The sequence below is a fragment of the Sus scrofa genome, chromosome 15 (genome assembly GCF_054392235.1).
Source record: "Sus scrofa isolate SSC_HxYL_T2T_F1_AM1 chromosome 15, Sscrofa_HxYL_maternal_Yorkshire_Landrace_v2.0, whole genome shotgun sequence".
NCBI lineage: Eukaryota > Metazoa > Chordata > Mammalia > Artiodactyla > Suidae > Sus > Sus scrofa.
The window spans coordinates 116782935-116795559 of NC_139397.1; the positions used below are offsets into that span (position 1 = coordinate 116782935).

The 12625-nt window shown below is 35.9% G+C and overlaps 1 protein-coding gene across 20 annotated transcripts in view; it reads left to right on the forward strand.

Annotated features, from left to right (window-relative positions):
* The window catches only part of PLCL1 (phospholipase C like 1 (inactive)), a 958345-nt gene that overhangs the window by 804813 nt on the left and 140907 nt on the right, over positions 1–12625 (forward strand). For 8 of the 20 annotated variants that reach the window (XR_014830060.1, XR_014830029.1, XR_002339302.2 and 5 more), the window contains 2 exons: positions 1809–1921; positions 2712–2945. The exons of 10 other annotated variants lie outside the window; for them this stretch is intronic. The gene's annotated coding sequence lies outside the window, so the exon portion shown is untranslated. Of the gene's footprint in view, positions 1–1808; positions 1922–2711; positions 2946–12625 lie in introns of those variants that run through there. 2 more of the 20 variants (XR_014830042.1, XR_014830047.1) reach the window with 1 other exon arrangement.

Consider the following 12625-nt stretch of genomic DNA (forward strand, 5'->3'; position numbering starts at 1 on the left):
GGTACAGTTAAAAACCATGTGAAAAGACTAAAAAGGAAACAATATTTTAAAATATTCTTGCATCATAGCTTGATGCCCTAAGAAAGGAAAAAATATGCTTCAGCCCTGATGTTACCTTTCTATAGTACGTAATGCTAAATCTCTCAGTCAATTCAGCTCCAGAACATTTACCCAAAGGAGTTACTTATGGCCTTTCAAGTGAAACAGGCAGTCGGCTGACTTTTGCCCTGCCATCTCCAACTCAATTTTGTAGCCACTGTGTGAATTTGTAAAGTCTGTTTTAGTTGTCAATTAAAATGAATTATTTCCCTTAGTTGTTGGAGAAAGCTATTTTTGACCAATATGAAGAGGACTCGGTGAGCAGACCCTTGCTGTCGGAGGGTTTTTTGCGGTTACTGAGAAGCCAATTGCTTAGCGTTAAGTGGTGTGATGGCATTCTTTCCCCAAACCACAGGACTCTGTTCTGTCTTGAGAGTTCGTAGGTATACATTTTTTAAGGCATTTCACATCAGAATAATCTGTCGTAGATGGTGAGCTTTCCAAGATGGACTGTGAATAGACATAGTTTATTTGTGTTTTCGCTTACCTTACTGCCTATAGCTCACATTGTATTAAAAGTTTCTGGCAAGGAAAATGACAAACTTCTCACAATTTGATGTATATATTTCAAAAGATTTACTGAATTTGTTATTACTTATTTTTAGTGCTTTCTTGCAATTGTATCAATTCATTTGTTTCCTCCTACTTCCCTCTTCTCAAAAATCAAATATATAGACACTATCCATTGCAGAGATAACAAAAAAAAGCTTAGAAATAATTTTAACATCTAAGATTTACAGTCTTAAAAAAATTTAAAGTTTTCTGATTTTAATATTTAAAGTGGGTATCATGATCTTGTAAATTATGGTTAAAATAAATAGTTTCTCTTAAGAGAATTTTTTAAAAAGGAGAACCAGAAACTGGTATTATCTCAGCAGAGCTTAAGCTAACATCCTGGAAAGAATACAGAAAAAAGAAAGAGTTGTTGATTCTTTTTTTCTGAAGACAACACTGTAGCAACCTCTTTGGAATTTTTATGCTGATAAAATTGTTACATTCCTGGACAGTTGTCTGAAAGAGGAGATGTACAACATTGTCTTAAAGGAAGAATTTTCTGATTGAGTCAAGGCCATTACGTCTTACATTAAGAAGGGATTCAAGACAACCATTCTACCATAGCTTAACTGTATTTTATTTTAGTTTTCAATAGTTATGTGGATCAAAGCAACCTTAAAACTCACAAGGCAAACTCTTAACTATACTCTTGATTATTTTCTTCCAATCAAGAAAAAAAAAATAGTTCTTGAAAATCTCTGTAAATCAATCTCTGAAAATATAAATATTTACACGTGGAAAACGTAGTACACAGTCAAATATACTAAGAAAATACAATAACCCATGGACCCTTCTTCTAAGGTTTTTAAAGCAGACCTCTAATCCTGATTTTTAAGAAATGTACGTGATTTAAGAGACAAAACATCAAAAACAGAGCAGTGAACTAAGGAAGATAAAACATTCAAATGTGTCCTGGATACCAGCTATATTTTGCAGCTGGATACTATTATTTTTAAATAAAATATGAGGGAAAAGAGCCAAATACTACTTTCTGGAAGAAATAGAGAACACAATGCAAGTTCGATAATCTGAGATTTTAGTGTGTTTGACATAAAATTAAAATGCACAATTGTGATTTGGAGAATGCTTAGGCAAGATTATTATATGCTCCTGTATATTCAGAAAACTGTGTCCAGATCCATTTTATGTTACAGGTCCCTGAGGTCCTGTGTGTGCCTTCTTATGTGAATATGAACAATTCTGAACTAGACACTGTGGATGCAACAAGAGAGAATGCATTTGGAATTATCTTTCAAACAAAACTTCAGTAAGAAAAAGAAGCCATGTGAATTTTTGTTTTGAAATTTTGCAAGTAGATAAGGAAGAATGAGCCAAAATAGTCACTTCCAGCCTTTTTCATTGATCAATTTATGGTTTCAAATAAAAATATTCCTTTAGACTTTCAAAATGAGAAAAATATGTATATAAGTATATATTTTTTCGGCATGTTTCCAATATTAGCAATTACAAAATTGTTTTAAACATTACTTCTTCTAGGAATGGATTCTTTTCCTTTCATGAGTAAATACGGATTTACAGGAATTTTCTCTGACCTTCATAAAATGCTATGGAAGATTATATTACAATGTTTTATTCTTCTATATACAATATGAAGGTCACTTACATTCTGTAATGAGTGAAGTCTCTCTTTTACTAGTGTTTTCCATATCACATTTCCAACCTGATATCCTTTATCTTTGTAGTCTGGAAGTTGTTGGGTGGACCAATTTATTGTCTAGGGCTAAGTGAAAACAATTCTAAGAACAAACTGCAGTTAAGGAAAATGAGGATTAAAACAATGATTTAATCTTAACATTAAAAAAAGTCAGGTGTTTGGTTTCCTTTCTCTTTCTTTAATGTATATTTGACTATGTGAACCTTTCCTAATTGTTTTTCAACTTGATTATCAAGAAAGCTTATGCCCTTGCTATTTTAGATATTCTAAAATATTCTATAGTACATTTTTACATTTTTCTATTTCATATTCATTTCCTTTCTTCTAATAAATCCTTATCAACACTTCTTTCTATTAAGTATATCTTCTTTATTCTTTTTAGCTGCTGTTTTTGATCGCTCTCCCTTCATTTAGAAGCTATCTTTGATACTTCAGAATCTAGATGAATCAAAGAGGACCTCGATGGACGCATGGTTGACCCAAGCCCAGATAAACTAAGTGATATGGCTGAGTTTCTCAGTAGATAATGTTCTATTCTTTCACGTACTTCATTGTATCACTTGCAAAAAAAAAAAAAAATCAGTAAAATTAAATTTCATAAAGGGAGTGTATTATCGATGGTGTGGTAAGTCATTACAGTGTAGATCCTTCACATGTTCAGTGAGAAGAGAATGAAATAGAAATCTGTTTTATTGGAGTTCCCACTGTGGCACAAGGGGATCAGTGGCTTCTTGGGAATGCTGGGACGCAGGTTTTATCCCTGGCCTAGCACAGTGGGTTAAAGATCTGGCATTGCCATACCTGTGGCTTAAGTTGCAACTAAGGCTAGGTTCATCCCTGGCCCAGGAATTCCATAAGCTATGGAACAGCCAAAAAAGAAGAAGAAGAAAAAAAAAAAGAAATCTGCATTATTGCTGTCATCATATACCTTTTCCAAATAGAGCACCTTCCTTGTGGGTGGGATACACATGGGTAAAGTACAAGTTGAAAAGTTCTTTGAGGCTTTTGATTTTAGTGCCAAATATGTTTCAAAAATTGATCAGAAGTAAGAAATGATGATTCTTCTTCTTTTTTTTTTTTTTTTTGGTCATTTTTTTCCTAATCAGAAACCACAGATGGCAAAAGCATGAAGTCAGTCCCTGAGGAGTCATCAACCTGAGTAAATCATCCATACACAACCATGATATTTGTGGGAACAAGTGTATTTAACCATATACATCACACAATGTAGAATTTTCATAGCCCAAAGAGGTGGCCTGGGCAATTTGAAGACCTACCATAGGAAAAAAATTCTGGCTTTGGGTGTCTAAGGCGGTTGCCACCAGAGGGCGATTGTTATAGCAAAGCTTCATTCTATGCAATTGCTTTTTTTTTTTTTTTTTTTTTTCCCAATCCTAGTTGTCTGGTTAACAAACAAATGTAACATACAATGGAAACACACTTTATGCAGGATAACTCTGCAAGTTTGTTTTCAATATCAAAAATGAAGTTAATATTGTTGATAGTGGCTAAAGAAGAACAGAAAAAAATGGAATTTCTTTCTTCTTTTATTATTATTTTTTCTTTTTAGAGCTGTACCTGTGGCATATGGAAGTTCCCAGACTAGGGGTCGAATTGGAGCTGCAGCTGCCAGCCACAGCAACACCAGATCCCAGCTGTGTCTGTGACCTACACTGCAGCTCATCCACTGAGCAAGGACACTAGTCATGTTTGTTACCACTGAGCCACAATGGGAATTCCAAAATGAAATTTCTTGATGGTAGATTTGCTAGTAGATTTTTATACAACAATTGAAAGAAGAAAGCAGGGTCTTATCAGATGATTGAAACCCCACAGTACTTCCCCTAAAAGAGATATTTATTTACATTATTTCACTCCTTTGTTTTCCTTAGGAGTGACAGAGCAAGTTGATGCCTATTGCCAAAGGGTTTTGAAGCCATTAATTTTTAAGGGATTTTTTTTTTCTTTTCCTTGCCAAGAGGCATCTTAGTGAGCTATTTTGGATTTGGTCCTAAATATCCTTTATAGTTTTGTATACATTTTAATCTTAGTCTGAACATCAACCTATATAAGTATAGAGTGATGCATTTAATGGCATGAAGTGTAACATAATGCAAGCTTTAATACCTGGAATACAGTAAACCAGTAGCTCCGAGTTATATTACCCGTCGTAAACTTCTTTAACCTGTGGCTCATTTTCAAAATAATAAACGTAACTATTCCATAAAAATATCTCAACACAGAAGAGCCAGAAAAGTGAAGGACATGAACAGATGGTACATCAATCTTCTGCATTTATACAATTTGTTTTTTAATGCAAATAGTGTGGGTTGCCTGCTCATGCCTTGGATATTTGTTCCAAAGATGAGCACATTTTCTTATCTTTCTGGATCAATGTGACATTTGCAGTTATCATAAAGTGGGAGCCCATTTAATGATGTTAATGCTTCCTTAATGTAAAAATAAAATCACCTTCTTTATAAAAGCAAACAGATTAAAAGTCCCAAAGAGACCATTGAAATCTGTGACATTTGCAGTTACTGGTAACTAGATGGTTTGATTATACACAGGTTAAAAAAAAATTCTTAAAAGCATTGTTTATGATCATTAATCAGGACATTAAATGTGAATTCTGGATTCCCTTATGAGCAAGAGGGTACATAAGAATCTATTTGGATAAAGAAACCAGCAACTTAAAGACTTTTTCAAAAGAGTTGCCGCAGTTAAACGTTAAATAAGCATCTCTAAATTTTAAGATAGCTTGCAAATTTTTACTCTTTGAGGATCCTTAAAAATAAATTATGGTATTTCTGCAATGTAATGCTTTTCTAAAACAAAAAACACTTAAAAATAGTAAAACAGTTTAGGTAGTAACAGTAAAGCAGTGTAGGTGTGGCAATGATTTTTTTTTATCTTAATTCACAGAATTATTCTAGTGTTTACCTCCTCCCCACCTCCATATATTTCAACTTTCATGGAGAAAAGCCATTTATAGGAGAGAAGAATGATGTTTCTAAGTCTTATTTGGTTCATCAGTAGAGCACACTTGGCTACTTCATGGGGAGCCTGCTTTGGGAATTCATTTCTTTTTGTGTGTATTGTTGTGTCTGTTTTCGATGTTTCATACACATGCCCAGAGGCCGTCTGGCAGCATATACACTTTTTAAAGCCAATTTGAAAAAAGCAAATCATTTTCCTTCCTGCTAAGACAGCTGGCTGTTGCACACAGCATTTTCCACTAGGAATGAGTTATGGTCACTAACTAATTCCAGAAGGTCCAAAGAGTTGGCATTTGATGAGAGCAAATTTTGATCACTATCAAATTGGCATGAACTCCAGTAATGGGCTAACACATGAAAAGGAGCACACAGGAGTGTCCTATAAGTAACCTAAGCCACTCTGTGTCACTCCCCCCGAATGGGGAGAAAACAACCACGACAACACCACCTCAGGGACATTCTCTAAAACAAGTGGAAGTAAGTCTTAGATGTTTGAAATTTGAATAGATCTCATTTCATGTGCGATCATAATCAACTCCCTTCACTGGTGGGCAGGGCTGTGTTGACAGAGGCCATCTATATATTTGCCATAGATGACACACCCATTTTAATATATAGAGCTGATGGAGTGAGACATACTTAAATCTGAGAAACAGAACATTTATTGTATCAATGAAATATTTTTCAGACTCAGGTCTATGTGTCCAAGATTAAAATGAAGACATGGTGACTTGAAATAATTGAATCATATTTTGAAAAGAAAAACATGCTGGCTGAGATTATAGTCTCTGAGTAAGGCTGTTCATCCATTCACCCATCCAATAACCTATTTACCAACACATATGTATTTCACACTTGTTTTGCAAGCCAGGTACACATAAGGGCAGGCATGAAGGATGCAGTAATAAATGACATGGATACACTATCTTCCCAGAGCTTGTAGTCCACTGGGTGGAAATATCAGGCCAGTAATGAGAATAAATGATAATAAAGATAGTGATAGAGGATATATAGGGTGTTTATGGAGGCATGGAGTGTGGGGATGTAATCTACAGCCTATAAGGGACAAAAGGAAAGAAAAGAGTATTCTAGAAGAGGGAGTGGTAAGTGTAAAGGCTTAGTGATGGGACAGTAGGTGGTATATTGGGGGAACTGAACATAGTGCAGGAAGGCTCAAGTGGGTATAATGGGAAAGAGAGGGTGGTAAGCAATGGACAAGTAGGGTCCAAATAGTAGAAGGTCTTGAGAAGAGAGGCCACTGAATGATTTTACCACATGACAGAGCAGAAGGGATGGAAAACTAATCACCTGGATTGGCTGAAAGGATCTGGGAAAGACCATATAAGGTCTGCCCACAGCAGAAGTTTAGTTGGTACATCTTTACTTTCTGCAGCTAAAGAGTGTTCCAGAGCTTTGTACATTCCTACAGACCTGGTTCAAGTCATATTCATTCATCACTGCATACCCATAAACCCTTTCAAGTTCCAACCTGGTGACTAGTAAATAGTAGCTGCTCAATAAAATGTTGTAAAATTGAATCCAGAAGGTGTATTTGTACTTCTGACTCAAGTATCAAATTACCACAAACTTAGTGGCTCAAAACAACAGAAACTTCTTCTCTTACAGTTGTGGAGTTTGTAAGGCCTTACTCAGTCCAAAATCAAAGTGTTGGTAGGCTATAGTGCCTCCAGAAGCTCTAGGGGGAATCCACTCCTTGTTTCTTCCAGCTTCTGGTATCTGCTGGCATTCCTTGCCTTGTGTTGCATCACTCTATTCTCTGCCTCTCTCTTCACATTGCCGTCTCCTCTGGGTATCTGTCTAATCTTTCTCTGACACTCTCTTATAAGGACATGTGACAGCATTTAGGGTCCACCCTGATTATCCAGGATAAACTTCCCATCTCAAGATACTTTTTTTTTTCCCCGAGTTATTACATTGCCACTTTATTTTAGACATGGTAATTCACAGTTTTCCCCTACAGTTTTGCCTTATGTTGATATGATTAGATCCCTTCAATTTTATATCGACATGCAATTGATATAAGTAAAACTTCACAATTTACTTTAAAAACCCAAATGATTAAGATGTTTTATTTTTTAATTTTTTGGGGGTATAGCTAAGTTGTTTTTTTTTTTTTTTTTTTTTTTTTTTAAGGGCTGTACATATGGCATATGGAAATTCCCAGGCTAGGAGTTGATTCAGAAATGCAGCTGCCAGCCATAGCCACAGCCGCAGCAACTCAGGATCTGAGTCACATCTGCAACCTACACCACAGCTCATGATAACGCAAGATCCTTAACCCACTGAGAAAGGCCAGGACTTGAACCCACATCCTCATGGATGCTAATTGGGTTTTTAACCCACTGAACCACAATGGCAACTCTGATACAGTTAATTTAAAATGTTGTATTAGCTTCAGGTTTACAGCAAAGTGAATCAGATATATAGATATAGATATATAGATATAGATATATAGATATATCCATTCTTTTTTTGCCATATAAATTATTATAGAACATTGACTAGACATCCCTGGGCTATGCAGTAATTCCTTGCTAGTTATCTATTTTATATATAGCAGTATGTATGTGTTAATCTCATCCTTCCAATTTATCCCTCCTCTCACAGTTTCCCCTTTGGTAACCCTGAGTTTGACAGAAACAAACTCACAGATTTTGAGATTCTTAATGACATTGAAAAGACTTTGCCATATATAGTAACATTTGAAGTTTCCAGGGATTAGGATCTGATATCTTGGGGGGAGGTGTTTTTTAGCCTACTGCTCTAATTATTCACATTCTTAAATTTAGGATGTCAGTTTTGAGGTAAAAAGGTGGATAGTCTTATATGCAACCATTCTAGGATTTAAATCTTAAATGCCAGTGTGGAAAGACCCATTTATCCTTGGTCTGGATATGACTCTAGAACACTGGAAATTTTGTGCTCTAAGGGCTATGCAGGCATCAGAATGGTCTCTAGGAACAAATCACAAAGATGCTTTGAGTAATTTAGGGCTTACTTATAGTGGTTAGGTGGATTATAAGAAATGTGAGGGCAAAGCCAATGTCATTTTGTGGTTTCCATGGGGATTAAATCCAGAGGAGCTTCTCTGTGATCTCTGGTTGGTCCTTTCACAGTTCCACTGAGATGAGTTTAAGATTCCAAAGAAGGGTCTTCATTTCATTTAAACCATATATCCAGTTCTGGGAGGCTTTTTCATTTATTTATTTTTTATTTTTTAATTAAAAACAAACAACTAAAAAAACTATCCAGGAGTTCCTGTTGTGGCTCAGCTGTAATGAACCTGACTAGTATCCATGAGGATGCAGGTTTGAACCTGACAAGTACCCATGAGGATGCAGGTTCCATGAGGATACCAGTTGGTAACGAACCCAACTAATATCCATGAGGATTCAGGTTCAACTAGTATCCATGAGGTTGCAGGCCTCACCAGTATGTTAAAGATCCAGTGCTGCTGTGAGCTGTGGTGTGGGTTGCCAATGCAGCTTGGATCCCACATTGCAGTGGCATTGGCGCAGGCATCAGCTGCTGCTTCAATTTGACCCCTAGCCCGGGGAACTTCCATATACCCTGGGTGCAGCTCTTAAAAGAAAAAAAAAAAAAACTATCCAAGATAAATTCCATCTATATACCAAATGATGTCTTTGGTTCCAGTTCACAATTACTAGATCTCTGGGAAATAGTTCTACTCTAAAAATAAAGTAAACTAAAATAAAATAAGTTATAGATATTCTCTGGTATAACATTATATCATCTGAGTTACATCAGCAACCTTGGGATCACTCCCAGCATAGAACATGATAGAAGAGAAATATAGGAGTATTACATGTGCCATAATACTCAATTCTCATCACAACTCCGTGAAATAGTATTATCATCTCCATTTAACAAATAATAAATCATGGCTTAAAAATTACACTATATTTATGAAGTCATACAGCTAATTTGGAGTGGATCTGTGATTAGAATTCAAATCAGCCTGACCCCAATGCTTATGATTATTTCATTATACCAGTCTTATGGCTCAGAAGCAGGGCCTGCAGGTTAGATGTCCTTAGATCCAGTTTTGGATTTGGCCATTATGCTACACACCACCTGACCAGTCCTCAAAGGAGGCTATTTCAGAATAATTAGGAAGAGAACATGTCATTTTACCACTACATTTAAGGAGGTCATTGCCTTAAGATGGATTATAGTTCAAAAAATCTGTTCAAGTAACATTTAGCTAAACTGGTTGGTAACAGGGCCATAAACATGAAGAAAATGATTTTCATGGAATTTTGCTCAGCTTTTGAGGCTGCTCTCATGAAGAATGGCCATGACGTTACCCAAAATATCCTTGGGGGCACCGATAAAACAGCTATATTTCTTATTTCTCTTGTTTCAGATGGGAGATGAGAAATTTGAACTATTTTTGTTTCTTCTGAGTGTAATGAATATGACTCGCTAATATTAGCAGAGCTCTGAGAACATATTTTTCTGATTTATATGGCTTTTACATGAGTCAGAAGCACAACTACAAATAGTAAAATTTTCTTAGTAAGTCATGGTAGAGTAAGCGTTCTGGGTATGCCAAGGACATGGCTACTGCCGTCTCTTCAATAATCTTTGGCACCCAAAGATGTCACACGGTTTCTTCCTATAGCGAAGGATGGATTCATGCTGTTACTTTTTTTTTTTTTTTTTTTTGAGAAATCTTGGTTGAAAGCACCAACAGTGATACAACTTGGTTCATTTTGTCATTTTTTACTCCCTTGAATTACTACATAAATATTAATAGCTAAACACATTGCAAACAGGTGGAGCTCATTCTGTCTCTGGAGCGCTGCCACCGTTATGTGATATCTCAGATGGGTGACGAGATTTTCCATGTGGGGAGGGCGGTCTGTCATTCCATGCCAACCCCATTGGACACACCCTTGGCTTGGAGTTCTTTATTTCCTGTGATATCTCTATGACAGCCTTCTTGGTCTTTTAACAGTTCATTCAGTAGAGTGGGAAGGAGTAACACACTCCATTTAAAATCCACATTCACTCCACTGTATATCTGGGCCCTTTTTTTCAGAGAGTGGCTGTTACTGATAAGAACATGGAAGAGAGCCCCAATATTTAAAGGTACACATCAGCTATGCATGAAATATTTTTACCACACATCCAAATTTGTGTACGCTTGATGAACCCCTCAAATGAAGGGAGCCATAGCTTTATCATAGTAGATATTATGATAAAGGCCCCCTTTTATGCCCTGATTTGCAAATACAAAGCTTAAACTATATGTTCCTGCAAAGTAAAAATGTATTATCTAAACAGTCATCAGTACATAAGCGGCATGATTATTTTCGAAGGCCTTAGGTATGTAGGCATATTTTCTACCTTTTTATGCTAAATTGTTTTCTCTATGTATATTTACCTTCAATGTACAAATATACTTCAAAAGAAAATTCAGAAATAAGGCTGGACATAATGACCAGAATATTCTTCCAGTGTCAGTAAAGTAATCACCTAAATAGACGTGTTTTCATAGGAAGCAAGCACGTTTAGAATTGTCCTGGAATATGTTGAATATATGTGACTGTGTGTGACTCATTAGACAAGAAAATGTATGAGGCTCAGTGTACTTGAATTCCTCAAATTGTTTACAACAGGTCTACTATACGTTTTATTATAAAAATTTTTAAAACTGATTCATAACCCAAATGACTCATCTTCAAAACCTTATAAATAGAAAAGTTTCTGATTTACCCCCACAGTTAGACAAAGTTTAAATTCTATAATTTCATGGAAGAGGTTTGATTTGGTCCAAATCATGAAGCAGACTTGTTTTTTTTTTTGCTTTTCAGAAGCACACATGTGACTTATGGTAATTCCCAGGCTAGGGGTCAAACTGGAAATGCAGCTCCTGGCTTATGCCACAGCCACAGCAACACAGAATCTGAGCTGTGTCTGACCTACACCACAGTTCCTGGCAATGCTGGATACTTAACCCACTGAGCGAGGCCAGGGATCAAACTCATATCCTTTGGATACTGGTCGGGTTTGCTACTGCTGAGCCCCAGTGGGAACTCCCATAGAATTGTATTTCTATTGTTATGTCAGTGGTTAGTTAGCATATATTAATTTAAAGCCAAATATTAATGTAAAATCTTTTGTTTTTTCAATGAGGCAGTGGCAGTAAACATCTTTGGCATTAATACTTTTAATAGCCTTTTAAAAATTGACAGTGAAAAAGATTATTCTACTGTTAGAATTGAAACAGTTTAGTCAGTCTTAATGATCTTTTTCCTTCTCCACTTTTAGCTTAGATTCAGCACCTTCCTTCATTATTCCCTATCTGATGCTCATTGTCTTGGAACAGGCATCCTCTTCAAGGTGGTTTACATACGCCACTGGTTTGTAAGGAACCTGTGACAATCTACTACAGGAACCTATATACTTGAATAACTCAAGCCACAAAGTGGGCAGAGAGATACAAAATAAGTAATGGAAGGAGGGAGAACATAACTTCCATTTTCATCAGCCTTCATGCACACAGGCAGTTTTGATACAGGGAAGATGAGAAGCACCAACACAATTTATGGCTCAAAACTTTAAGCACAGCCTTTTTTGCTCAGATTATCAGAGAGGGGACTGTATCCCCAATTCCTACCCACCCACATACCCCCCCCCCATCCTTTATTGGAATCTCTTAAAAATTGAGTCCTATATTTAAATTTAAAGAGACTTGGGTTGAAATGATTCTCCGTGACCTTAACATCTGAGGGATAACAGAGTTCAGGGAGGTACCATTTTACGAATGTTTTTCCTGACTGGGGGAAAAAAAAAAAAAAGCAGTGGAAAAGAATTAGGGCAGCTTCCTACTATGATAATTTGAAATTTCACTGCAAGTCTTTCCTATTCATCTATTCAAATGTGATATATACTATACACAACTAATAAGAATAAACTATTTAGCCAACTTGAAGAAAAATTACTTGTTTTTTGAAGCAAAGATTTTAGATTAGTTTTTCAGTTGCTACTTTCTTCTTTTCCCCTATTTGCCTATGAGTTTACATAAGATATTGAAATGGTGTCCTATTTTTATTTGACTCTTCAGTTTAGTACAAATCGTAAAAAAGTCATGGCAATTGCATAAGATTTTCTGGATGCTGAATGAATAAATACCTGTGTATATGATATGTGTGTGTATAAATGTAGAAAGTGATATTTTAGACAAAATATTCTTTTGAGAATTTTTGAATTTTATTTTTAAGTACACTATGTCTAATCAATAGCATTA